Here is a 27,044-nt window from a genome sequence, read left to right as displayed (position 1 = left end):
CTCAGTACTGAACTGTCTGACAGTGTGACACTCCCACAGTACTGAACTGTCCAATAGTGTGATATTCCCTTAGTTCTGAACTGTCTGACAGTGTCACACTCCCTTAGTACTGAACTGTCTGATCGTGTGACACTCTCTCAGTATTGAACTGTCTGACAGTGTGACACTTTCTCAGTACTGAACTGTCTGACATTGTGACACTCCCTCCACACTGAACTGTCCAACAGTGTGACACTCCCTCCACACTGAACTGTCCGACAGTGTGATACTCCCTCCACACAGAACTGTCCCACAGTGTGACACTCCCTCCACACTGAAATGTCCGACAGTGTGACACTCCCTGTGCACTGAACAATCTGATAGTGTGACACTCGCTCAGTATTGAACTGTCTGACAGTGTGATACTCCCTCAGTATTGAACTGTCAGTCAGTGTGACACTCCCTCAGTATTGAACTGTCTGATAGTGTGACACTCTCTCAGTACTGAACTGTCTGACAGTATGACACTCCCTCAGTATTGAACTGTCTGATAGTGTGACACACTCTCAGTATTGAACTGTCTGATAGTGTGACACTCCCTCAGCACTGAACTGTCTGACAGTGTGACACTCTCTCAGCACTGAACTGTCTGACAGTGTGACACTCTCTTAATACTGAACTGACTGACAGTGTGACAGCCCCTCAGTACTGAACTTTCTGACAGTGTGACACTCCCTTAGTACTGAACTGTCTGACAGTGTGACACTCCCTCAGTATTGAACTGTCTGACAGAGTGACACTCTCTCAGTACTGAACTGTCAGACAGTGTGACACTCCCTCAGTACTGAACTGTCTGACAGTGTGACACTCCCTGAGTATTGAACTGTCTGAAAGTGTGACACTCACTCAGTACTGAACTGTCTGTCAGTGTTACACTCTCTCAGTACTGAACTGTCTGACAGTGTGACACTCTCTCAATACTGAACTGTCTGACAGTGTGATACCCCCTCAGTACTGAACTGTCTGACCGTGTCACACTCCCTCAGTACTGAACTGTCCGACAGTGTGACACACCCTCAATACTGAACTGTCTGACAGTGTGACACTCCCACAGTACTGAACTGTCTGACAGTATGACACACCCTCAGTACTGAACTGTCTGACAGTGTGACACTCCCGCAGTACTGAACTGCCTGACAGTGTGACACTCTCTCAATACTGAACTGACTGACAGTGTGACACTCTCTCAGTACTGAACTGTCTGACAGTGTGATACTCCCTTAGTATTGAACTGTCTGACAGTGTGACACTCCCTGAATACTGAACTGTCTGACAGTGTGACACACCCTTAGTAATTAACTGTCTGACAGTGTGACACTCCCTGATTATTGCACTGTCGGACAGAGTGACACTCCCTTAGTAGTGAACTGTCTAACAGTGTGGCACTCCCTTAGTACTGAACTGTCTGACAGTGTGACACTCCCTTAGTACTGAATTGTCTGACCGAGTCACACTCCCTCAGCACTGAACTGTCCGACAGTGTGACACTCCCTCAGTACTGAACTGTCTGACAGTGTGACACTCCCACAGTACTGAACTGTCCAACCGTGTGATACTCCCTTAGTACTGAACTGTCTGATCGTGTGACACTCTCTCAGTATTGAACTGTCTGACAGTGTGACACTTTCTCAGTACCGAACTGTCTGATAGTGTGACACTTCCTCAGTATTGAACTGTCTGACAGTGTCACACTACCTCAGTACTGAACTGTCCGACATTGTGACACACCCTCAGTACTGAACTGTGAAACAGTGTGACACTCCCTCAGTACTGAACTGTCTGACAGTGTGACACACCCTCAGTACTGAACTGTCTGAAAGTGTGACACTCTCTCAATACTGAACTGACTGACAGTGTGACAGCCCCTCAGTACTGAACTTTCTGACAGTGTGACACTCCCTTAGTACTGAACTGTCTGACAGTGTGACACTCCCTCAGTATTGAACTGTCTGACAGTGTGACACTCCCTTAGTACTGAACTGTCCGACAGTGTGACACACCCTCAGTACTGAACTGTGAAACAGTGTGACACTCCCTCAGTACTGAACTGTCTGACAGTGTGACACACCCTCAGTACTGAACTGTCTGACAGTGTGACACTCTCTCAGCACTGAACTGTCTGGCAGTGTGACACTCTCTCAATACTGAACTGACTGACAGTGTGACAGCCCCTCAGTACTGAACTTTCTGACAGTGTGACACTCCCTTAGTACTGAACTGTCTGACAGTGTGACACTCCCTCAGTATTGAACTGTCTGACAGTGTGACACTCCCTTAGTACAGAACTGTCTGACAGTGTGACACTCCCATAATACTGAACTGTCTGACAGTGTGACACGCCCTTAGTACTGAACTGTCTGACAGTATGACACTCCCTGATTATTGAACTGTCGGACAGTGTGACACTCCCTCAGTACTGAACTGTCCGACAGTGTGACACTCCCTCCACACTGAAATGTCCGACAGCGTGACACTCCCTCTGCACTGAACAGTCTGATAGTGTGACACTCCCTCAGTATTGAACTGTCTGACAGTGTGACACTCCCTCAGTATTGAACTGTCTGACAGTGTGACACTCCCTCAGTATTGAACTGTCTGGTAGTGTGACACTCCCTTAGTACTGAACTGTCCGACAGTGTGACACTCCCACAGTACTGAACTGTCCGACAGTGTGACATTCCCTTAGTACTGAACTGTCTGACAGTGTAACACTCCTTCACTATTGAACTGTCTGACAGTGTGACACTCCCTCAGTATCGAACTGTCTGACAGTGTGACACTCCCTCAATATTGAACTGTCTGACAGTGTGACACTCCCTCAGTATTGAACTGTCTGGTAGTGTGACACTCCCTTAGTACTGAACTGTCCGACAGTGTGACACTCCCACAGTACTGAACTGTCCGACAGTGTGACATTCCCTTAGTACTGAACTGTCTGACAGTGTGGCACTCCCTTAGTACTGAACTGTCTGATAGTGTGACATTCCCTTAGTACTGAACTGTCTGATCGTGTGACACTCTCTCAGTATTGAACTGTCTGACAGTGTGACACTTTCTCAGTACTGAACTGTCTGACATTGTGACACTCCCTCCACACTGAACTGTCCGACAGTGTGACACTCCCTCCACACTGAACTGTCCGACAGTGTGATACTCCCTCCACACAGAACTGTCCCACAGTGTGACACTCCCTCCACACTGAAATGTCCGACAGTGTGACACTCCCTCTGCACTGAACAATCTGATAGTGTGACACTCGCTCAGTATTGAACTGTCTGACAGTGTGATACTCCCTCAGTATTGAACTGTCAGTCAGTGTGACACTCCCTCAGTATTGAACTGTCTGATAGTGTGACACTCTCTCAGTACTGAACTATCTGACAGTATGACACTCCCTCAGTATTGAACTGTCTGATAGTGTGACACACTCTCAGTATTGAACTGTCTGATAGTGTGACACTCCCTCAGTATTGAACTGTCTGACAGTGTCACACTCCCTCAGTACTGAACTGTCCGACAGTGTGACACACCCTCAGTACTGAACTGTCCGACAGTGTGACACACCCTCAGTACTGAACTGTCCGACAGTGTGACACTCCCTCATTACTGAACTGTCCGACAGTGTGACACACCCTCAGCACTGAACTGTCTGACAGTGTGACACTCTCTCAGCACTGAACTGTCTGACAGTGTGACACTCTCTTAATACTGAACTGACTGACAGTGTGACAGCCCCTCAGTACTGAACTTTCTGACAGTGTGACACTCCCTTAGTACTGAACTGTCTGACAGTGTGACACTCCCTCAGTATTGAACTGTCTGACAGAGTGACACTCTCTCAGTACTGAACTGTCTGACAGAGTGACACTCCCTCAGTACTGAACTGTCTGACAGTGTGACACTCCCTGAGTATTGAACTGTCTGAAAGTGTGACACTCACTCAGTACTGAACTGTCTGTCAGTGTTACACTCTCTCAGTACTGAACTGTCTGACAGTGTGACACTCTCTCAATACTGAACTGTCTGACAGTGTGATACCCCCTCAGTACTGAACTGTCTGACCGTGTCACACTCCCTCAGTACTGAACTGTCCGACAGTGTGACACACCCTCAATACTGAACTGTCTGACAGTGTGACACTCCCACAGTACTGAACTGTCTGACAGTATGACACACCCTCAGTACTGAACTGTCTGACAGTGTGACACTCCCGCAGTACTGAACTGCCTGACAGTGTGACACTCTCTCAATACTGAACTGACTGACAGTGTGACACTCTCTCTGTACTGAACTGTCTGACAGTGTGATACTCCATTAGTACTGAACTGTCTGACAGTGTGACACTCCCTGAATACTGAACTGTCTGACAGTGTGACACACCCTTAGTAATGAACTGTCTGACAGTGTGACACTCCCTGATTATTGCACTGTCGGACAGAGTGACACTCCCTCAGCACTGAACTGCCGACAGTGTGACACTCCCTCAGTACTGAACTGTCTGACAGTGTGACACTCCCACAGTACTGAACTGTCCAACCGTGTGATACTCCCTTAGTACTGAACTGTCTGATCGTGTGACACTCTCTCAGTATTGAACTGTCTGACAGTGTGACACTTTCTCAGTACCGAACTGTCTGATAGTGTGACTCTCCCTCAGTATTGAACTGTCTGACAGTGTCACACTACCTCAGTACTGAACTGTCCGACAGTGTGACACTCCCCCAGTACTGAACTGTCTGACAGTGTGACACACCCTCAGTACTGAACTGTCTGACAGTGTGACACTCTCTCAGCACTGAACTGTCTGGCAGTGTGACACTCTCTCAATACTGAACTGACTGACAGTGTGACAGCCCCTCAGTACTGAACTTTCTGACAGTGGGACACTCCCTTAGTACTGAACTGTCTGACAGTGTGACACTCCCTCAGTATTGAACTGTCTGACAGTGTGACACTCCCTTAGTACTGAACTGTCTGACAGTGTGACACTCCCATAATACTGAACTGTCTGACAGTGTGACACGCCCTTAGTACTGAAATGTCTGACAGTGTGACACTCTCTGATTATTGAACTGTCGGACAGTGTGACACTCCCTCAGTACTGAACTGTCCGACAGTGTGACACTCCCTCCACACTGAAATGTCCGTCAGCGTGACACTCCCTCTGCACTGAACAGTCTGATAGTGTGACACTCCCTCAGTATTGAACTGTCTGACAGTGTGACACTCCCTCAGTATCGAACTGTCTAACAGTGTGACACTCGCTCAATATTGAACTGTCTGACAGTGTGACACTCCCTCAGTACTGAACTGTCTGACAGTGTGACACTCCCTCAGTATTGAACTGTCTGACAGAGTGACACTCTCTCAGTACTGAACTGTCAGACAGTGTGACACTCCCTCAGTACTGAACTGTCTGACAGTGTGACACTCCCTGAGTATTGAACTGTCTGAAAGTGTGACACTCACTCAGTACTGAACTGTCTGTCAGTGTTACACTCTCTCAGTACTGAACTGTCTGACAGTGTGACACTCTCTCAATACTGAACTGTCTGACAGTGTGATACCCCCTCAGTACTGAACTGTCTGACCGTGTCACACTCCCTCAGTACTGAACTGTCCGACAGTGTGACACACCCTCAATACTGAACTGTCTGACAGTGTGACACTCCCACAGTACTGAACTGTCTGACAGTATGACACACCCTCAGTACTGAACTGTCTGACAGTGTGACACTCCCGCAGTACTGAACTGCCTGACAGTGTGACACTCTCTCAATACTGAACTGACTGACAGTGTGACACTCTCTCAGCACTGAACTGTCTGACAGTGTGATACTCCCTTAGTATTGAACTGTCTGACAGTGTGACACTCCCTGAATACTGAACTGTCTGACAGTGTGACACACCCTTAGTAATTAACTGTCTGACAGTGTGACACTCCCTGATTATTGCACTGTCGGACAGAGTGACACTCCCTTAGTAGTGAACTGTCTAACAGTGTGGCACTCCCTTAGTACTGAACTGTCTGACAGTGTGACACTCCCTTAGTACTGAATTGTCTGACCGAGTCACACTCCCTCAGCACTGAACTGTCCGACAGTGTGACACTCCCTCAGTACTGAACTGTCTGACAGTGTGACACTCCCACAGTACTGAACTGTCCAACCGTGTGATACTCCCTTAGTACTGAACTGTCTGATCGTGTGACACTCTCTCAGTATTGAACTGTCTGACAGTGTGACACTTTCTCAGTACCGAACTGTCTGATAGTGTGACACTTCCTCAGTATTGAACTGTCTGACAGTGTCACACTACCTCAGTACTGAACTGTCCGACATTGTGACACACCCTCAGTACTGAACTGTGAAACAGTGTGACACTCCCTCAGTACTGAACTGTCTGACAGTGTGACACACCCTCAGTACTGAACTGTCTGAAAGTGTGACACTCTCTCAATACTGAACTGACTGACAGTGTGACAGCCCCTCAGTACTGAACTTTCTGACAGTGTGACACTCCCTTAGTACTGAACTGTCTGACAGTGTGACACTCCCTCAGTATTGAACTGTCTGACAGTGTGACACTCCCTTAGTACTGAACTGTCCGACAGTGTGACACACCCTCAGTACTGAACTGTGAAACAGTGTGACACTCCCTCAGTACTGAACTGTCTGACAGTGTGACACACCCTCAGTACTGAACTGTCTGACAGTGTGACACTCTCTCAGCACTGAACTGTCTGGCAGTGTGACACTCTCTCAATACTGAACTGACTGACAGTGTGACAGCCCCTCAGTACTGAACTTTCTGACAGTGTGACACTCCCTTAGTACTGAACTGTCTGACAGTGTGACACTCCCTCAGTATTGAACTGTCTGACAGTGTGACACTCCCTTAGTACTGAACTGTCTGACAGTGTGACACTCCCATAATACTGAACTGTCTGACAGTGTGACACGCCCTTAGTACTGAACTGTCTGACAGTGTGACACTCCCTGATTATTGAACTGTCGGACAGTGTGACACTCCCTCAGTACTGAACTGTCCGACAGTGTGACACTCCCTCCACACTGAAATGTCCGACAGCGTGACACTCCCTCTGCACTGAACAGTCTGATAGTGTGACACTCCCTCAGTATTGAACTGTCTGACAGTGTGACACTCCCTCAGTATTGAACTGTCTGACAGTGTGACACTCTCTCAGTACTGAACTGTCTGACAGTGTAACACTCCTTCACTATTGAACTGTCTGACAGTGTGACACTCCCTCAGTATCGAACTGTCTGACAGTGTGACACTCCCTCAATATTGAACTGTCTGACAGTGTGACACTCCCTCAGTATTGAACTGTCTGGTAGTGTGACACTCCCTTAGTACTGAACTGTCCGACAGTGTGACACTCCCACAGTACTGAACTGTCCGACAGTGTGACATTCCCTTAGTACTGAACTGTCTGACAGTGTGGCACTCCCTTAGTACTGAACTGTCTGATAGTGTGACATTCCCTTAGTACTGAACTGTCTGATCGTGTGACACTCTCTCAGTATTGAACTGTCTGACAGTGTGACACTTTCTCAGTACTGAACTGTCTGACATTGTGACACTCCCTCCACACTGAACTGTCCGACAGTGTGACACTCCCTCCACACTGAACTGTCCGACAGTGTGATACTCCCTCCACACAGAACTGTCCCACAGTGTGACACTCCCTCCACACTGAAATGTCCGACAGTGTGACACTCCCTCTGCACTGAACAATCTGATAGTGTGACACTCGCTCAGTATTGAACTGTCTGACAGTGTGATACTCCCTCAGTATTGAACTGTCAGTCAGTGTGACACTCCCTCAGTATTGAACTGTCTGATAGTGTGACACTCTCTCAGTACTGAACTATCTGACAGTATGACACTCCCTCAGTATTGAACTGTCTGATAGTGTGACACTCTCTCAGTACTGAACTATCTGACAGTATGACACTCCCTCAGTATTGAACTGTCTGATAGTGTGACACACTCTCAGTACTGAACTGTCCGACAGTGTGACACACCCTCAGTACTGAACTGTCCGACAGTGTGACACACCCTCAGTACTGAACTGTCCGACAGTGTGACACTCCCTCATTACTGAACTGTCCGACAGTGTGACACACCCTCAGCACTGAACTGTCTGACAGTGTGACACTCTCTTAATACTGAACTGACTGACAGTGTGACAGCCCCTCAGTACTGAACTTTCTGACAGTGTGACACTCCCTTAGTACTGAACTGTCTGACAGTGTGACACTCCCTCAGTATTGAACTGTCTGACAGAGTGACACTCTCTCAGTACTGAACTGTCTGACAGAGTGACACTCCCTCAGTACTGAACTGTCTGACAGTGTGACACTCCCTGAGTATTGAACTGTCTGAAAGTGTGACACTCACTCAGTACTGAACTGTCTGTCAGTGTTACACTCTCTCAGTACTGAACTGTCTGACAGTGTGACACTCTCTCAATACTGAACTGTCTGACAGTGTGATACCCCCTCAGTACTGAACTGTCTGACCGTGTCACACTCCCTCAGTACTGAACTGTCCGACAGTGTGACACACCCTCAATACTGAACTGTCTGACAGTGTGACACTCCCACAGTACTGAACTGTCTGACAGTATGAAACACCCTCAGTACTGAACTGTCTGACAGTGTGACACTCCCGCAGCACTGAACTGCCTGACAGTGTGACACTCTCTCAATACTGAACTGACTGACAGTGTGACACTCTCTCTGTACTGAACTGTCTGACAGTGTGATACTCCATTAGTACTGAACTGTCTGACAGTGTGACACTCCCTGAATACTGAACTGTCTGACAGTGTGACACACCCTTAGTAATGAACTGTCTGACAGTGTGACACTCCCTGATTATTGCACTGTCGGACAGAGTGACACTCCCTCAGCACTGAACTGCCGACAGTGTGACACTCCCTCAGTACTGAACTGTCTGACAGTGTGACACTCCCACAGTACTGAACTGTCCAACCGTGTGATACTCCCTTAGTACTGAACTGTCTGATCGTGTGACACTCTCTCAGTATTGAACTGTCTGACAGTGTGACACTTTCTCAGTACCGAACTGTCTGATAGTGTGACTCTCCCTCAGTATTGAACTGTCTGACAGTGTCACACTACCTCAGTACTGAACTGTCCGACAGTGTGACACTCCCCCAGTACTGAACTGTCTGACAGTGTGACACACCCTCAGTACTGAACTGTCTGACAGTGTGACACTCTCTCAGCACTGAACTGTCTGGCAGTGTGACACTCTCTCAATACTGAACTGACTGACAGTGTGACAGCCCCTCAGTACTGAACTTTCTGACAGTGTGACACTCCCTTAGTACTGAACTGTCTGACAGTGTGACACTCCCTCAGTATTGAACTGTCTGACAGTGTGACACTCCCTTAGTACTGAACTGTCTGACAGTGTGACACTCCCATAATACTGAACTGTCTGACAGTGTGACACGCCCTTAGTACTGAAATGTCTGACAGTGTGACACTCCCTGATTATTGAACTGTCGGACAGTGTGACACTCCCTCAGTACTGAACTGTCCGACAGTGTGACACTCCCTCCACACTGAAATGTCCGACAGCGTGACACTCCCTCTGCACTGAACAGTCTGATAGTGTGACACTTCCTCAGTATTGAACTGTCTGACAGTGTGACACTCCCTCAGTATTGAACTGTCTGACAGTGTGACACTCCCTCAGTACTGAACTGTCCGACAGTGTGACACACCCTCAGTACTGAACTGTGCGACAGTGTGACACTCCCTCAGTACTGAACTGTCTGACAGTGTGACTCTCCCTCAGTACTGAACTGTCTGACAGTGTGACACTCCCTCAGTATTAAACTGTCTGACAGTGTCACACTACCTCAGTATCGAACTGTCTGGTAGTGTGACACTCCCTCAGTATTAAACTGTCTGACAGTGTCACACTACCTCAGTACTGAACTGTCCGACAGTGTGACACACCCTCAGTACTGAACTGTGCGACAGTGTGACACTCCCTCAGTACTGAACTGTCTGACAGTGTGACTCTCCCTCAGTACTGAACTGTCTGACAGTGTGACACTCCCTCAGTATTTAACTGCCTGACAGTGTGACACTCCCTCAGTATTGAACTGTCTGACTGTATGACACTCCCTCAGTACTGAACTGTCCGACAGTGTGACACACCCTCAGTACTGAACTGTCTGACAGTGTGACACTCCCTCAGTATTTAACTGCCTGACAGTGTGACACTCCCTCAGTATTGAACTGTCTGATAGTGTGACACTCCCTCAGTATTGAACTGTCTGACAGTGTGACACACCCTCAGTACTGAACTGTCTGACAGTGTGACACTCCCTCAGTATTTAACTGCCTGACAGTGTGACACTCCCTCAGTATTTAACTGCCTGACAGTGTGACACTCCCTCAGTATTGAACTGTCTGATAATGTGACACTCCCTCAGTATTGAACTGTCTGACAGTGTCACACTACCTCAGTACTGAACTGTCCGACAGTGTGACACTCCCTAAGTACAGAACTGTCTGACAGTGTGACACACCCTCAGTACTGAACTGTCTGATCGTGTGACACCTCCTCAGTACTGAACTGTCTGACAGTGTGACACTCCCTCATTACTGAACTGTCCGACAGTGTGACACACCCTCAGTACTGAACTGTCTGATCGTGTGACACTCCCTCAGTATTGAACTGTCTGACAGTATTACACACCCTCAGTACTGAACTGTCTGACAGTGTGACACACCCTCAGTACTGAACTGTCTGATCGTGTGACACTCCCTCAGTATTGAACTGTCTGACAGTATTACACACCCTCAGTACTGAACTGTCCGACAGTGTGACACTCCCTCAGTACTGAACTGTCTGACAGTGTGACACACCCTCAGTACTGAACTGTCTGATCGTGTGACACTCCCTCAGTATTTAACTGCCTGACAGTGTGACACTGCCTCAGTATTGAACTGTCTGACAGTGTGACACTCCCTCAGTACTGAACTGTCTGATCGTGTGACACACCCTCAGTACTGAACTGTCTGATCGTGTGACACTCCCTCAGTATTTAACTGCCTGACAGTGTGACACTGCCTCAGTATTGAACTGTCTGACAGTGTGACACTCCCTCAGTACTGAACTGTCCGACAGTGTGACACTCCCTCAGTACTGAACTGTCTGACAGTATTACACACCCTCAGTACTGAACTGTCTGACAGTGTGACACTCCCTCAGTATTTAACTGCCTGACAGTGTGACACTCCCTCAGTATTTAACTGCCTGACAGTGTGACACTGCCTCAGTATTGAACTGTCTGACAGTGTGACACTCCCTCAGTATTGAACTGTCTGACAGTGTGACACTCCCTCAGTACTGAACTGCCCGACAGTGTGACACTCCCTCAGTATTGAACTGTCTGACAGTGTGACACTCCCTCAGTACTGAACTGTCCGACAGTGTGACACTCCCACAGTAATGAACTGTCTGACAGTATGACACACCCTCAGTACTGAACTGTCTGACAGTGTGACACTCCCTCAATATTGAACTGTCTGACAGTGTGATACTCCCTCAGTATTTAACTGTCTGACAGTGTGACACTCACTCAGTACTGAACTGTCTGTCAGTGTTACACTCTCTCAGTACTGAACTGTCTGACAGTGTGATACTCCCTTAGTACTGAACTGTCTGACAGTGTGACACTCCCTCAGTATTTAACTGTCTGACAGTGTGACACTCACTCAGTACTGAACTGTCTGTCAGTGTTACACTCTCTCAGTACTGAACTGTCTGACAGTGTGATACTCCCTTAGTACTGAACTGTCTGACAGTGTGACACTCCCTCAGTATTTAACTGTCTGACAGTGTGACACTCACTCAGTACTGAACTGTCTGTCAGTGTTACACTCTCTCAGTACTGAACTGTCTGACAGTGTGATACTCCCTTAGGACTGAACTGTCTGACAGTGTGACACTCCCTGAATACTGAACTGTCTGACAGTGTGACACACCCTTAGTAATGAACTGTCTGACAGTGTGACACTCCCTGATTATTGAACTGTCGGACAGAGTGACACTCCCTTAGTAGTGAACTGTCTAACAGTGTGACACTCCCTTAGTACTGAACTGTCTGACAGTGTGACACTCCCTTAGTACTGAATTGTCTGACCGAGTCACACTCCCTCAGCACTGAACTGTACGACAGTGTGACACTCCCTCAGTACTGAACTGTCTGACAGTGTGACACTCCCACAGTACTGAACTGTCCAACCGTGTGATACTCCCTTAGTACTGAACTGTCTGATCGTGTGACACTCTCTCAGTATTGAACTGTCTGACAGTGTGACACTTTCTCAGTACCGAACTGTCTGATAGTGTGACACTCCCTCAGTATTGAACTGTCTGACAGTGTCACACTACCTCAGTACTGAACTGTCCGACAGTGTGACACACCCTCAGTACTGAACTGTGAAACAGTGTGACACTCCCTCAGTACTGAACTGTCTGACAGTGTGACACACCCTCAGTACTGAACTGTCTGACAGTGTGACACTCTCTCAGCACAGAACTGTCTGGCAGTGTGACACTCTCTCAATACTGAACTGACTGACAGTGTGACAGCCCCTCAGTACTGAACATTCTGACAGTGTGACACTGCCTTAGTACTGAACTGTCTGACAGTGTGACACTCCCTCAGTATTGAACTGTCTGACAGTGTGACACTCCCTTAGTACTGAACTGTCTGACAGTGTGACACTCCCTTAATACTGAAGTGTCTGACAGTGTGACACGCCCTTAGTACTGAACTGTCTGACAGTGTGACACACCCTGATTATTGAACTGTCGGACAGTGTGACACTCCCTCAGTACTGAACTGTCCGACAGTGTGACACTCCCTCCACACTGAAATGTCCGACAGCGTGACACTCCCTCTGCACTGAACAGTCTGATAGTGTTACACTCCCTCAGTATTGAACTGTCTGACAGTGTGACACTCCCTCAGTATTGAACTGTCTAACAGTGAGACACTCTCTCAGTACTGAACTGTCTGACAGTGTGACACTCCTTCACTATTGAACTGTCTGACAGTGTGACACTCCCTCAGTATCGAACTGTCTGACAGTGTGACACTCCCTCAATATTGAACTGTCTGACAGTGTGACACTCCCTCAGTATTGAACTGTCTGGTAGTGTGACACTCCCTCAGTATTGAACTGTCTGATAGTGTGACACTCCCTCAGTATTGAACTGTCTGACAGTGTCACACTACCTCAGTACTGAACTGTCCGACAGTGTGACACACCCTCAGTACTGAACTGTGCGACAGTGTGACACTCCCTTAATACTGAACTGTCCGACAGTGTGACACTCCCTCAGTATTGAACTGTCTGGCAGTGACACACTCCCTCAGTACTGAACTGTCCGACAGTGTGACACACCCTCAGTACTGAACTGTCTGACAGTGTGACACTCCCGCAGTACTGAACTGTCTGACAGTGTGACACACCCTCAATACTGAACTGTCTGACAGTGTGACACTCCCTCAGTACTGAACTGTCCGACAGTGTGACACTCCCTCAGTACTGAACTGTCTGACAGTATGACACACCCTTAGTACTGAACTGTCTGACAGTGTGACACTCCCTTAGTACTGAACTATCTGACAGTGTGACACTCCCTTAGTACTGAACTGTCTGATCGTATGACACTCTCTCAGTATTGAACTGTCTGACAGTGTCACACTCCCTCCTCACTGAACTGTCCGACAGTGTGACACTCTCTCAGTACTGAACTGTCCGACAGTGTGACACTCCCTCTGCACTGAACAGTCTGATAGTGTGACACTCTCTCAGTATTGAACTGTCTGACAGTGTGACACTCCCTCTGCACTGAACTGTCTGACAGTGTGACACTCCCTCAGTATTGAACTGTCTGACAGTGTGACACTCCCTCAGTATTGAACTGTCTCACAGTGTGACACTCCCTCAGTACTGAACTGTCTGACAGTGTGACACTCCCTCAGTATTGAACTGTCAGTCAGTGTGACACTCTCTCAGTACTGAACTGTCTGACAGTGTGACACTCTCTCAGCACTGAACTGTCTGACAGTGTGACACTCCCTCTGCACTGAACAGTCTGATAGTGTGACACTCCCTCAGTATTGAACTGTCTGACAGTGTGACACTCCCTCAGTATTGAACTGTCAGTCAGTGTGACACTCTCTCAGTACTGAACTGTCTGACAGTGTGACACTCTCTCAGCACTGAACTGTCTGACAGTGTGACACTCCCTCTGCACTGAACAGTCTGATAGTGTGACACTCCCTCAGTATTGAACTGTCTGACAGTGTGACACTCCCTCAGTATTGAACTGTCAGCCAGTGTGACACTCTCTCAGTACTGAACTATCTGACAGTGTGACACTCCCTCAGTATTGAACTGTCTGACAGTGTGACACTCCCTCAGTATTGAACTGTCTGATAGTGTGACACTCCCTCAGTACTGAACTGTCTGACAGTGTGACACTCCCTCAGTACTGAACTGTCTGATAGTGTGACACTCCCTCAGTATTGAACTGTCTGATAGTGTGACACTCCCTCAGTATTGAACTGTCTGATAGTGTGACACTCCCTCAGTACTGAACTGTCTGACAGTGTGACACTCCCTCAGTATTGAACTGTCTGACAGTGTGACACTCCCTCAGTATTGAACTGTCTGATAGTGTGACACTCCCTCAGTATTGAACTGTCTGGTAGTGTGACACTCCCTCAGTACTGAACTGTCTGACAGTGTGACACTCCCTCAGTATTGAACTGTCTGATAGTGTGACACTCCCTCAGTATTGAACTGTCTGACAGTGTGACACTCCCTCAGTATTGAACTGTCTGATAGTGTGACACTCCCTCAGTATTGAACTGTCTGACAGTGTCACACTCCCTCAGTACTGAACTGTCCGAGAGTGTGACACTCCCTCTGCACTGAACTGTCTGATAGTGTGACACTCCCTCCACACTGAACTGTCTGGCAGTGTGACACACTCTCAGTACTGAACTGTCCGACTGTGTGACAGCCCCTCAGTACTGAACCTATCCGGGTGTGAGACATCCCTCAGTATTGAACATGTCTGAGAATGTGACGTTCCTCAGTACTGAACTGTCACCTTAAAAGTTGTATGAAGTTTCTGGTGGGCTACATGAACCTGAAACATTCTGACTCGGAGATGAGTGTGCTACCAATCAACCAAGTTTAACACATTAGAGAAATAGAGACTGGGGAATGTGAGGAATAATGTTCGAGAAAAGAAATGGATTTAATGGAGTTAACAAGCCCAGGTGTTGAATGCTAAAAGTAAATTAATCATTTTGTAGTGGTTAATGTGGTGCCCATCATTAAACCACAGATGTATCTTTACTTATTCCTTGAAAAAGTGGTATGGGGCTATTTTTCCATTTTAAGTGGTGCGATGTGGTAATTGAATTTACAGCTCTATAGCACTGCTCCATTTCACACAGTTAGCAAATACTGATACTAAATCTAATTAGTCAAATTTTATTTTAATGGCATCCTTTAGATGATTACCACATTAAATCTTGCACCGGTGACATCTGTTATCAAGTAAGGATTATATGAATTATGCAATGTCACAATTGCTGAAATATGAGTGGATAAAGAAATGGCCATTGGAATGTTTACTGGTGATATGTCTTGCTACGAGGTATTAGTGAATAAGACACATGTATAAGGAGGCACGCAGTCACTGAAGATTTTCCTGTGGCTCAGAGTGCTGATGAACCTTCCTTTGCTAGCTGATGGGCAGCATTAAAAACAGGAGCACTGTTTCATGCTCATCATTGATTCACTTCTGCTTTTTCAGCCTTTAGCTCTTTCAAAGTTACGTCAATCTATTTCAGTGACGTTATGTGACAGGGAATTGTTTGTGCTCTCTTTGCCATGCAAAAAAAGAAGTGAATTTTAAATGGTCCATCGGTTACCACTGCCAAAACTCGTTCGTGGTCCTGTTAGTCATTTTCACACGCAGGGGGAAAGAGAGCAAACCTTCACCAATCAGAATCTCTACTGATATTCTGGATTGATTCAGGTTGTTGAGGTAAAACTGCAGCCGATTCTGAATGCCCAATATAAATATGGACACTTGGATCAAGTGCCAACAGCTCTTATGTTTCATTAGCAGCCATTATCTTGTGTAGGACTGACAGATGAGCCACATGCCTGGAGTGCTATGGAGGGCCGTCTCTGGCAGAGAATAGACCATCTTTTTCCAATCCACTAATCTGTTTGGCCCGAATGTAGAATTAAGGATGGATTTTCTCCAAAGTCTTGTCGATGTAACCAGAATATTCCATCTCTAGCCACCAAATCTATGGCCAATGAAAAGTAAGCATCAGGTTAGTTTAGAAACCTTATTTTACTGAATAACATTTTGACCACAGTATTGAACTGTCCGACAGTGTCCACTGTTTCTTGCTTTATTTCGATACTAACGTGTAGTAAATGTTTCAATTCTGTAAGGGTGATTGTGCTTTTGATGATATTCATAGAATCATCGAATTTACAGTGCAGAAGGAGGCAATTCAACCTATCGAGTCTGCATTGGCCCTTGGAAAGAGCACCTTACTGAAGCCCACGCCTCCACCTTATCCCCGTAACCCAGTAACCCGACTTAACCCTTTGGACACTAAGGGCAATTTAGCATGGTGAAGCAACTGTGCTAACCACTGTGCTACCGTGCTGCCCACATCAGCCTTGAGTTTGATTTTGATTACTAATCGCAGCTCCATGGAATGGCAGTTCCTGAATATTTGTAGCCGAGCTGTTTGAATGATTCTGTGGAAGAAGGTTATTTACAAAACTGAAGGCACATTTCTGAGCTATCAAAATCATAACAATATATATTCAAATAGAGGCTTGACCCATTCATTAGTATGTGGATTCTGTTCACTAAACTTTCTTGATCGAGTGTGTGGCACTTCAAGGCAAATTAAATTTCAGGAACTTCAATCGCCCCTTATTGACCTGCAAGTGGTGTCAAAATAACACTTATTTGCCAGTGTGTTTCTTTCAATAATGTAATGGTTCCATGTGGTTTGCAACATTGCATGCAGCATGCTGCATGATGAGAACACCCAAGGGAAAGAAGCTTCTGGACAAGGTTAAGCAACCTTTATTAATCACATGTACATGTCCTCAGCTGGAAGTGGATATAGTAGGATGCAGCTGAACACCGATCTCCCAAAGCTCACCAGCCCAATAACAATACCTGCTGTTCAAAGGTGAACGTCTTCAACACTCATTCTCTCAGATTGGTACCGATCTCCAAGGAGACCCGCTCGGCCTGTGCACGACGCGCTTGAGGAAGCTGTGTCTAATCATTTGGCCCCGAATTCAAAATATTAATTAACAGTGATTCAGAGACCTCTTTTGAAGCATGCAATACATTAAAGAAAAATCATTGTTCAAGATGGAAAAATGGCTTTGTAATCAAATTCAAGAAAAACCATTCAAAACAAAAGTAATCAGAAGCACAGATGAAAGATACATAAAACAGTATTTGTAGTTGTTCTGAGATTCACCCTCGCTTATATGAAACAAGATGAATAAAGAAGGCAATCTGTGTTTTCATAGTAACATATGTAGCATTGGGGAGCACAGAAGAGAGAGGCCCATTCATCCTGTTATTCCACCATACTTCAATTCTTCTTTTGAAATATTTTTATTCAAGGTATTTTCATGCATGCAAACAGAATCAGAAGAACAACCAAACAACTCAATAAAACAACCAACACCCACCCTCCCCATGCTCCTCTGATGCCACCCCTTCCTCACATTCCTCCTTCCCCATTTTAACCCCATTACCACCCCCCTACCCCCCTCCCCCCTTGCTGACCCCTCAAACCTCCTTAAAGAAATCAATAAACGGCTTCCACCTCCGGGTGAACCCATCTGCCGACCCCCTCAAGACGAACTTGACCCTCTCCAGCCTCAGGAATTCCGCCAGGTCGCTCACCCCCCCCCCCCCCCACTTTCTGCGGCTCTGAGTCCCACCACCCAAGCAAGATCCATCTCCGGGTCATCAGGGGGGAAAAAGGCCAAAACATCGGCCCCTCTCAATCCCTGGGCTCCCGGGGCTTCCAACATCCCGAATATCTTCACCTCTGGAATCGGGACCACCTCCAACCCCAGAACCTCGGACATCACGACCAGGAACCCCTGCCAGAACCCCCTCAATCTTGGATACACCTGGAACATGTGGACATGATTCGCGCCCCCCCCCCCCCACACACACCACCCACACCTATCCTCTGTTGTGTTTGATCTTGCCTGCCTAATGAAGGAATCCACCAAACACCTGGACTTGTCCAAACCAGAATCTTTATTGAGTTTCACGTGGGAAGACAGCAATCTGTTGCAGAGCACGTTATCAAAGAGTCTGCTTATTACTCCTCTGGAATCTGTATTTAGCACCGATCAGCCACTTGTATGTCTTACTACCCTCTCAATCTTCTACTATCCGGGTATTCAGGACAGCACGGTAGCACAATGGTTAGCACAGTTGCTTCACAGCTCCAGGGTCCCAGGTTCAATTCCCGGCTTGGGTCACTGTCTGTGCGGAGTTTGCACGTTCTCCTCATTTGAGCGTGGGTTTCCTCCGGGTGCTCCGGTTTCCTCCCACAGTCCAAAGATGTGCCGGTTAAGTGGATTGGCGATGATAAATTGCTCTTAATGTCCAAAAAGGTTTGGTGGGATTGCTGGGTTACGGGGATAGGGTGGAGGTGTGTGCTTAAGTGGTGTGATATTTCCAAGGGGCCGGTGCAGACTTGATGGGCCAAATGGCCTCCTTCTGCACTATAACTTCTATGATTCTGAAATGGCCAGATGTGTCTCCCCTTATATGGGAGTCACTGGTCACATGACCCTGGCCTGAGACCGCTTGATGTGTCTGCACTGCCACCTGCTGGTTGGCGGTTGCACACCATCCATCTATGATATAGCCCATAGGCCTATTACCACATCCTCTTCAAGGAGCCTGCTCATCATCACCACCGTCATATGTGACCTATGTACCACTTTGAGCTAGATGAGGCTTAGCCTCACGCACGACAGGGACGCGTTCATCCTCCGCAAGGCCTCTGCTCACGTCTCCTCCCAGCTCCTCCTCCCACTCAATGTCCCCCACCAGGGCTCCCTCCCATTCCATTAACTCCTTATAGACATCTGACACCTTCCCCTCCCCTATTTTCTCCTTCGACAACAATGCAATCCCAAGGGCGGCAGCCCAGGAAAGGATGGCACCTCACAAAGTCCCGGACCTGCTGGTACCTAAAGCCATTTCCCTGGGCAACTCATACTCTTCCTCTAGGTCATCCAACTTCGCAAGTTTGCCCCCTATAAACAGATCGACAAAGCGTTACCCGCCCACACAAATCAAGAGATCAGCCCATTAACCTTCTTAAAAAACGTCTTGGAGATGAAGATTGGGAGGTTCTGAAACACAAACAGAAACTTTGGCAGCACCGTCATTTTTACTGTCTGCACCCGTCCTGCCAGTGATAGCGGCAGCACATCCCACCTCTTAAAATCCACTTTCATCTACTCTACCAACCAAGCCAGGTTCAGCTTGTGCAACGGCGCCCAGCTCCGTGCCACCTGATCACCCAAACACTTGAAACTCGCCCCCATCAACCTAATTGGCAATTTCCCTAGTCAATTTTCCTGCCTTCTAGTCTCAACACCTCGCTTTTCCCCAAATTTAGTTTGTATCCCCGAACTGGCCAAACTCCCCCAGGATCCCCATGATGCCTCCAATACTACTGACCGGGTCCAAAATATACAGTAACAGTTTGTCTGCATACAATGAGACCCTGTGTTCGCGCCCCCCCCCCTCCCCACAATCCCTCTCCAGTCCCTTGACACCCTAAGAGCTATTACCAGTGGCTTTATCGCCAAGGTGAAGAGCATTGGAGAGAGCGGGCACCCCTGCCTCGTCCCACGATTCAGCCCAAAGTACCCCAAACTCACTTGGTTCGTCCGCTCGCTCACGCCCAGTGCCTTATACAGCAGCCGGTCCCAGCCAACAAACCCTTGCCCGAACCTCCAACAAATACCCCACTCCACCGCATCAAATGCCTTCTCCGCGTCTATCGCCACCACTACCTCCACCTCCTGCCCCTCCGAAGACATCATGATTACATTAAGCAGCTTCCTCACATGCGGCGACAACTGTCTCCCCTTCACAAAACCCGTTTGATCTTCACCTATCACCTCTGCGTCGGAGTCCTCGATTCGCAAGGCCAATATCTTCGCCAACAACTTGGCGTCCACATTCAGTAGTGATATCAGGCGGTGCGACCCACACTACTCCGGAACTTTATCCTTTAATATCAGGGAAATGGAAGCCTGTGACAATGTAGTGGGGAGCTACCCCACTCCCTTGCTTCATTATATGCCCTTACCAGCAGTAGCTCCAGGTCTGCCCCAAGCTTTTTATAGAACTCTACTGGGAACCCGTCAAGTCCCAAGGCCACCCTGCTGGCATCGCCCCCATACTCTCCCTCCACCCAATTGGGGCCCACAGCCCCTGAATCAGCCCCTGCTCTACTTTGGGAAACTCCAACCCATCCAGGACCTGCCACATCCCCTCCTCCCCGGTCAGGGGCTCCGACTCGTATAACCTTCTTTAAAATGCCTCAAACACCTCATTCACCCCCTCCAGGTCATCACCACCTTGCTTTTTTCATTCCTCACTGCCAATCTCCCTCTGCGCCTCTTGCTTTCTCAACTAATGGGCCAACATCCTGCTCGCCTTCACCCCGTACTCATACACTGCCCCTCTGGCCCTCCACAGCTGTCCTACCGCCTTCCCCATAGAAACTAACCCAAACTCCATCTGGAGCCTCTGCCTCTCCTTCAACAGCCCAGCCTCCCCCGAGTATCCCCTGTCCACCCTCAAAATCTCATCCACCAGTCTTGTCCTCTCCTCCCACTCCGTTTTCTCCCTATGCGCCCGAATTAATATAAACTCCCCTGACGACCGCCTTGAGTGCCTCCCACAGCATGGCGGCTGTGATTTCCCCCGTATCGTCCAGCTCCACATATACCCGAATGGTAGCCCGTACCCGCTCGCACATGTCCTTATTTACCAACAACCCCACACCCAGTCTCCACTGTAGGCGCTGTCGTTCCCCCCCCCCCCCCCCAAAAAACACCCAGTGTGGTGCGTGGTCAGAAATCACAATAACCGAATACTCCGAGTCGGCCACTCCTGCCAGCAGGGTCTTGTCCAACGCAAGAAAGTCAATCCGGGAGTACACCCGGTGCACATGGGAGAAGTATGAAAATTTCTCTCTCGGTCTCCCAAACCACCACTGGTCCACCCCCCCCCATGCGGTCCATAAATCCCCTCGACCGGTCCAAGCTTGGATTCATGACCGTATAATAATCCCTCCCCATAATCAACCACTGCGAGTCCAAGTCAGGAATCTTTCCTATCACCCGCCTCATAAAACCCACGTCATCCCAATTCGGGGCATAGACATTTACCAGCACCACCAGCATCCTCTCCAACTTTCCACTAACCCGTCACATATCCCCCCCACCCCGGGGTTCGGCCACAATACTCCCCACCTCAAACCTCAGCCGCTTATTAACCAACACTGCCCCACCCCTCGTCTTCCTATCTAGCCCCGAATTAAACACCTGCCCACCCATCCCTTCCTCGGCCTTGGCTCGTCCAGTATCTTCAGGTGCAATTCCTGCAAAAAGGCCACGCCTGCCTTCAAACTCCTCAGATACATGAAGACAAGCCACCGCTTCACCGGCCCATTCAACCCCTGACATTCCACGTGACCGGCCTGGTTGGGGGACTCTCCACCCCCTTCCCCTGCCGATCAGCCATACGCCTTCTTGGGCTGCGTCACGCGCCCCTCCAGTCCCGCCCTTGGATGTCCCCCGCCATCAATCTCTTCCAAACTGCGCCACACCAATCACACCCATGTCAGCGAGCTGTCCCCCTCCCACCCTCAAACAAAAAACAACTCCCACTCCCTCCCCCACGCCTTCGTCCTGGCAACCCCTCACTTCACTCCTGTTAACTAGCCCACCCAACTAGCCCAAGGCCTCCAACTATCCTACCTCCCCCCCCCCAATAAATCCAACCATCTGATCCTCAAGATTAGAAACAAAGAGTAGGGATTAATGGGTCCTTTTCAAATTGGCAGGCAGTAACCAGTGGGGTACCACAGGGATCGGTGCTGGGACCCCAGCTATTCACACTATATATTAATGATTTGGATGAGGGAACAAAATGTAACATCTCAAAGTTTGCAGATGATACCAAGTTAGGTGGGAGGGTGAATTGTGACGAGGATGCAGGGATCCTACAGCAAGAGCTGGATAGGTTGGGCGAGTGGACAAATCAATGGCAGATGCAGTATAATTTGGATAAGTGAGAGGTTATTCATTTTGGAAGCAAAAACAGGAAGGCAGATTACTACCTGAATGTTATAAATTGGGATAGGGGAGTGTGCAGCGGGACCTGGGTGTCCTTGTGCACCAGTCGCTGAAGGTAAGCATGCAGGTGCAGTAGGTGGTAAAGAAGGCAAATGGTATGTTGGCCTTCATTGCGAGAGGTTTCGAGTATAGCAGCAGGGATGTGTTGCTGCAATTACACAGGGACTTGGTGAGGCCACACTTGGGAGTATTGTGTGCAGTTTTGGTCTCCGTCTCTATGGAAGGATGTTCTTGCTCTCGAGGGAGTGCAGCGAAAGTTTACCAGACTGATTCCAGGGTTGGCAGGACTGTCATATGAGGAGAGATTGACTAGGTTAGGATTGTTCTCGCTGGAGTTCAGAAGAATGAGGGGGGGGGTTCTCAACAAAGAACAAAGAAATGTACAGCACAGGAACAGGCCCTTCGGCCCTCCAAGCACGTGCCGACCATGCTGCCCGACTAAACTACAATCTTCTACACTTCCTGGGTCCGTATCCCTCTATTCCCATCCTATTCATGTATTTGTCAAGATGCCCCTTAAATGTCACTATCGTCCCTGCTTCCACCACCTCCTCCGGTAGCGAGTTCCAGGCACCCACCACCCTCTGCGTAAAAAACTTGCCTCGTACATCTACTCTAAACCTTGCCCCTCTCACCTTAAACCTATGCCCCCTAGTAATTGACCACTCTACCCTGGGGAAAAGCCTCTGACTATCCACTCTGTCTATGCCCCTCATAATTTTGTATACCTCTATCAGGTTTCCCCTCAACCTCCTTCGTTCCAGTGAGAACAAACCGAGTTTATTCAACCGCTCCTCATAGCTAATGCCCTCCATACCAGGCAACATTCTGGTAAATCTCTTCTGCACCCTCTCTAAAGCCTCCACATCCTTCTGGTAGTGTGGCGACCAGAATTGAACACTATAAAGACTCATAGAGACTTATAAAATTTTAATGGGACTAGACAGGGTAGATGCGGGGAAGATGTTACCAATGATGGGTGTGTCCTGAACCAGAGGTCACAGTCTGAGGATTCAGGGTGAACCATTTCGGACAGAGATAAGGAGACATTTCTTCACCAAAAGAGTGGTCAGCCTGTGGAATTCATTGCCACAGGAATTGGTTGATGCTAAAACTTTGGAGATATTCAAGAGACGGCTAGATATAGCACTTGGGGAGAATGGGATCAAAGGCTATGGGGAGAAAACAGGATTAGGCTATTGAGTTGGATGATCAGCCATGATCGTGATGAATGACGGAGCAGACTCGATGGGCCGAAAGGCCTCCTCCTTCTCCTATCTTCTATGTATCTAAGAGTACAAAAGGCACACTCACCATCGTTGCTCCTCCGTCACAACCCTGCCCCCAAAAACCCACCACCAAACACTTTAAAGAACACCCAAAACTCCTCCAAAGATCAATGTCCTCACACTCCTCCGAGTTCATTGTCCCTCATAAATTCCATCGCCTCCTCTGGCGTGTCAAAATAATACTCTTGCTTCTGGAAAGTCACCCAGAGGTGGACCGGGTACAGCACCAGAACTTCACCCCCTTTTTAAAGAGGGCAGCCTTAATCTGGTTAAACCCGGCCCTCCTTTTCGACAGCTCCACACTTAAGTCCTGGTACACCCGCAGCTCGTTCCCATCCCAGGTACATTTCTTGGTCTGCCTCACACATCGAAGGATCCTCCCCTTGTCCAGAAAGTCGTTCAACTGCACCACTATCGCCCTTAATGGCTCGCTCGCCTGCGGCCTCCTCTTCAGCGCCCTGTGTGCCTGGTCCATCTCCAGCGGCCGATCAAAGGCCCCCAACCCCATCAATTTCTCTAATATCTTTACCACATACGCCACATCCTCTGCACGTCAATGCCTTCAGGCATCCCGACAATCCTTAAGTTTTGCCTTCTGGAGTGATTCTCCAAATCTTCCATCTTCTCCCTCAGCTTTTTCTGGCTCTCCCACATCACTCGAATCTTAGCCACCAACGAGGCCAATTGCTCCTCGTGCTCCCCCACCACTTCCTCCACTTTCTGCACCGCCCGGCCCTGGGACTCCAGCCTCTGCTCCACTTGCTCGATCCCAGGTCTCAGCAGTTCCCACCACCTTGGCTAGGTTTTCCAGGGCCTCTTTCCTCTGCTGTCGAAATTTATCATTCAGGAACTCCACCAACTGCTTCGTCGACCACTAAACGGGCAGCATAGCCCCCTTGCCCTTCGCCATCTTCCCCTCTGGCGCACAACAAAAACTCTCCAGCTCCAACAGCTCTTTCTTTTTCCTTGGCGCTCCTCATCCGCTGATCCATCCATCAGCCATACCAGAGGAGTATTACCTTCCCCAAGCACTCCTGTACTTTTGCCCTCAAATACTTTGCCATATGGGCGCAGAAAATACCAAACAAATCTGCCTTGACCGGGAGCCAACAAATGTGCAACCTCTCACTCGATGGCCGCCACTAGAAGTCCACTATACTTCAAACCTAATGAAACCCATTCTCTGGTGTTGTGTTTTTAATTGGCCAACAAGGGACCTTTCAAATACAACTCACAAAAAGGCCTGATCATTTTATTCGACTTCTTCAAAGGGAAAGATGCTTCAGCCTTGACCACGGCAAACATTGAGATCTGTTTAGGCTTTCCTGAAGTTGCTTCTCATGTTATGTTCAAAATGGATGTTGGGTCATCAATATTATGAGTCTCTTTAGGGAGCGACCATGCTGTCTGTTAAAAGATTTTGGTCATTTTAAAAGAACTTGCAAAAAACATTGGTACATGCTCTAGAATGATGACCCAATCGTCAGTTTGATGAGATTTAAGTGGTTTTGTTGCAATTAATGCTGGTTAAGTCACCCGCAGGTATTACAATATTTCAAATCACACCTGTGGAAACGGTACTATAAATTTTACTGAATTGAGCCCTTCATTTTAATAAGTAGTTATTATCAGGAGATATAAAATAATGCAGGATGTGAGAAGGATAATTGAAGAGGGAAGGCAATTAAAGTTTTGTTTGACTTTTGTAACAAAATATAACCAAAGAGTACATGCTTTAAAGGTTACAGCAGAACAGCAACGGATAAAATCAGTGCAATTCTGGCACCAGTATTTCAAATGTTCCTTGTGATTTTGGACATCAGCACAAAATGAATTAATTGCTTTCTTGGCTTCCATGGGTCAGTGTTAATACTTTAGCTGGGTGACACTGGAAAATAGGTTATATTTGCTGCGGCAGCAGCCGATACTCTCGTCCATTCTGAAAGAACAGGGAATTTATACTGAGGGCTGAATTTTACGCACCTCCGATTGGCAGATTTGAAGGTGAGAGGGGCTCGTAAAATACAGCAAGTGGCTTAGCCTCTACTCACATGCCCACGCCTGACCTGGCTCCCATTTTACAGGGGGGGGGGGATGGATGTGCAGGCAGCCTGCCTGCCCTTGACCCTACTGACACCATTGAGTGGCCAATTGATGTCCACTTAAGTGCCACATTCCACCCCCAAAGCTATTTTACACGAAGCAGGGATGGCCCACACCAAGTGGATAGCCCAACAGCTTTTACTGGATGAGTTGATGTCAGGCAAATCAGTGGAGCCAGTAGGGCGGGAGTGGAACCTCCTTTAGGAGTCCCCTGCTCACAGGAAGGTGGCTCACCCTCAAGGTCTTACCCCATTCAACACCTCCTCCCCTCCTTGACATTTCAGACTCAGCCCCCTCAACAACTTTATTCCCCCGCCAATGTCCCAGACCTAGCTTCAGCCCACCTCCTTTTCCTCAGCTAGGTCTGTCTGTAGTCCAATTAATGCTAAATGGCTACAGGGCAGCCAGTACCAGAGGGATGCATTCCCGACAAACTCTTTGGGACGTGGGGCAAAAATAACCCTGCCATCTGAAAAATCCTGCCCCATGTAGTTCCAGGGCACAAACTCTTCCAGAAAGTGAGCTCCTGCTCTCAGAAAGGTCCACTGTGATGGGGACAGGGGTTAAAATAAGGCACTGCTTCAGACAGAAGGGAGGGGGAACTGCTACTGGGTGATTCAACCCATACACTTACACTGCCTCTGAGCAGCCAGTTGGGAGATTTATGGGAACAGGTTGCCTTTACACATTCTGGGCCGGACTGACCCACGGGGAAGGGTTAGTAGGTGTGACAGGTACAAAATTGCATACCAGCTGTAGGCCCTGGCACGTTCTCGCCGGACCATTCCTCCACTGCAATTTACCACCATTTGAGGGGGAGGGGGGTTTGGTAGTTAAATGGCTGCAGAGTGGGCCAGCGAAGCAGAGATGGGCTTGCCCCTGAATTTTACACTGGGTGGCAGGGACTGGGGTGGGAATTGGGGATGGAATGGGGGGATGGGGTGGGGGGGGTGGGGGGATGGGGTGTGGGGGTGCTGGGGTGGGTGAGGGGAGAGGGTGGGGGAGGGAAGGGGGTGGGGGGTTTCCTGCATCAGGC

The sequence above is a fragment of the Scyliorhinus torazame genome, chromosome 1 (genome assembly GCF_047496885.1).
Source record: "Scyliorhinus torazame isolate Kashiwa2021f chromosome 1, sScyTor2.1, whole genome shotgun sequence".
Lineage (NCBI taxonomy): Eukaryota > Metazoa > Chordata > Chondrichthyes > Carcharhiniformes > Scyliorhinidae > Scyliorhinus > Scyliorhinus torazame.
Note: the sequence above shows the minus strand (reverse complement) of the source record.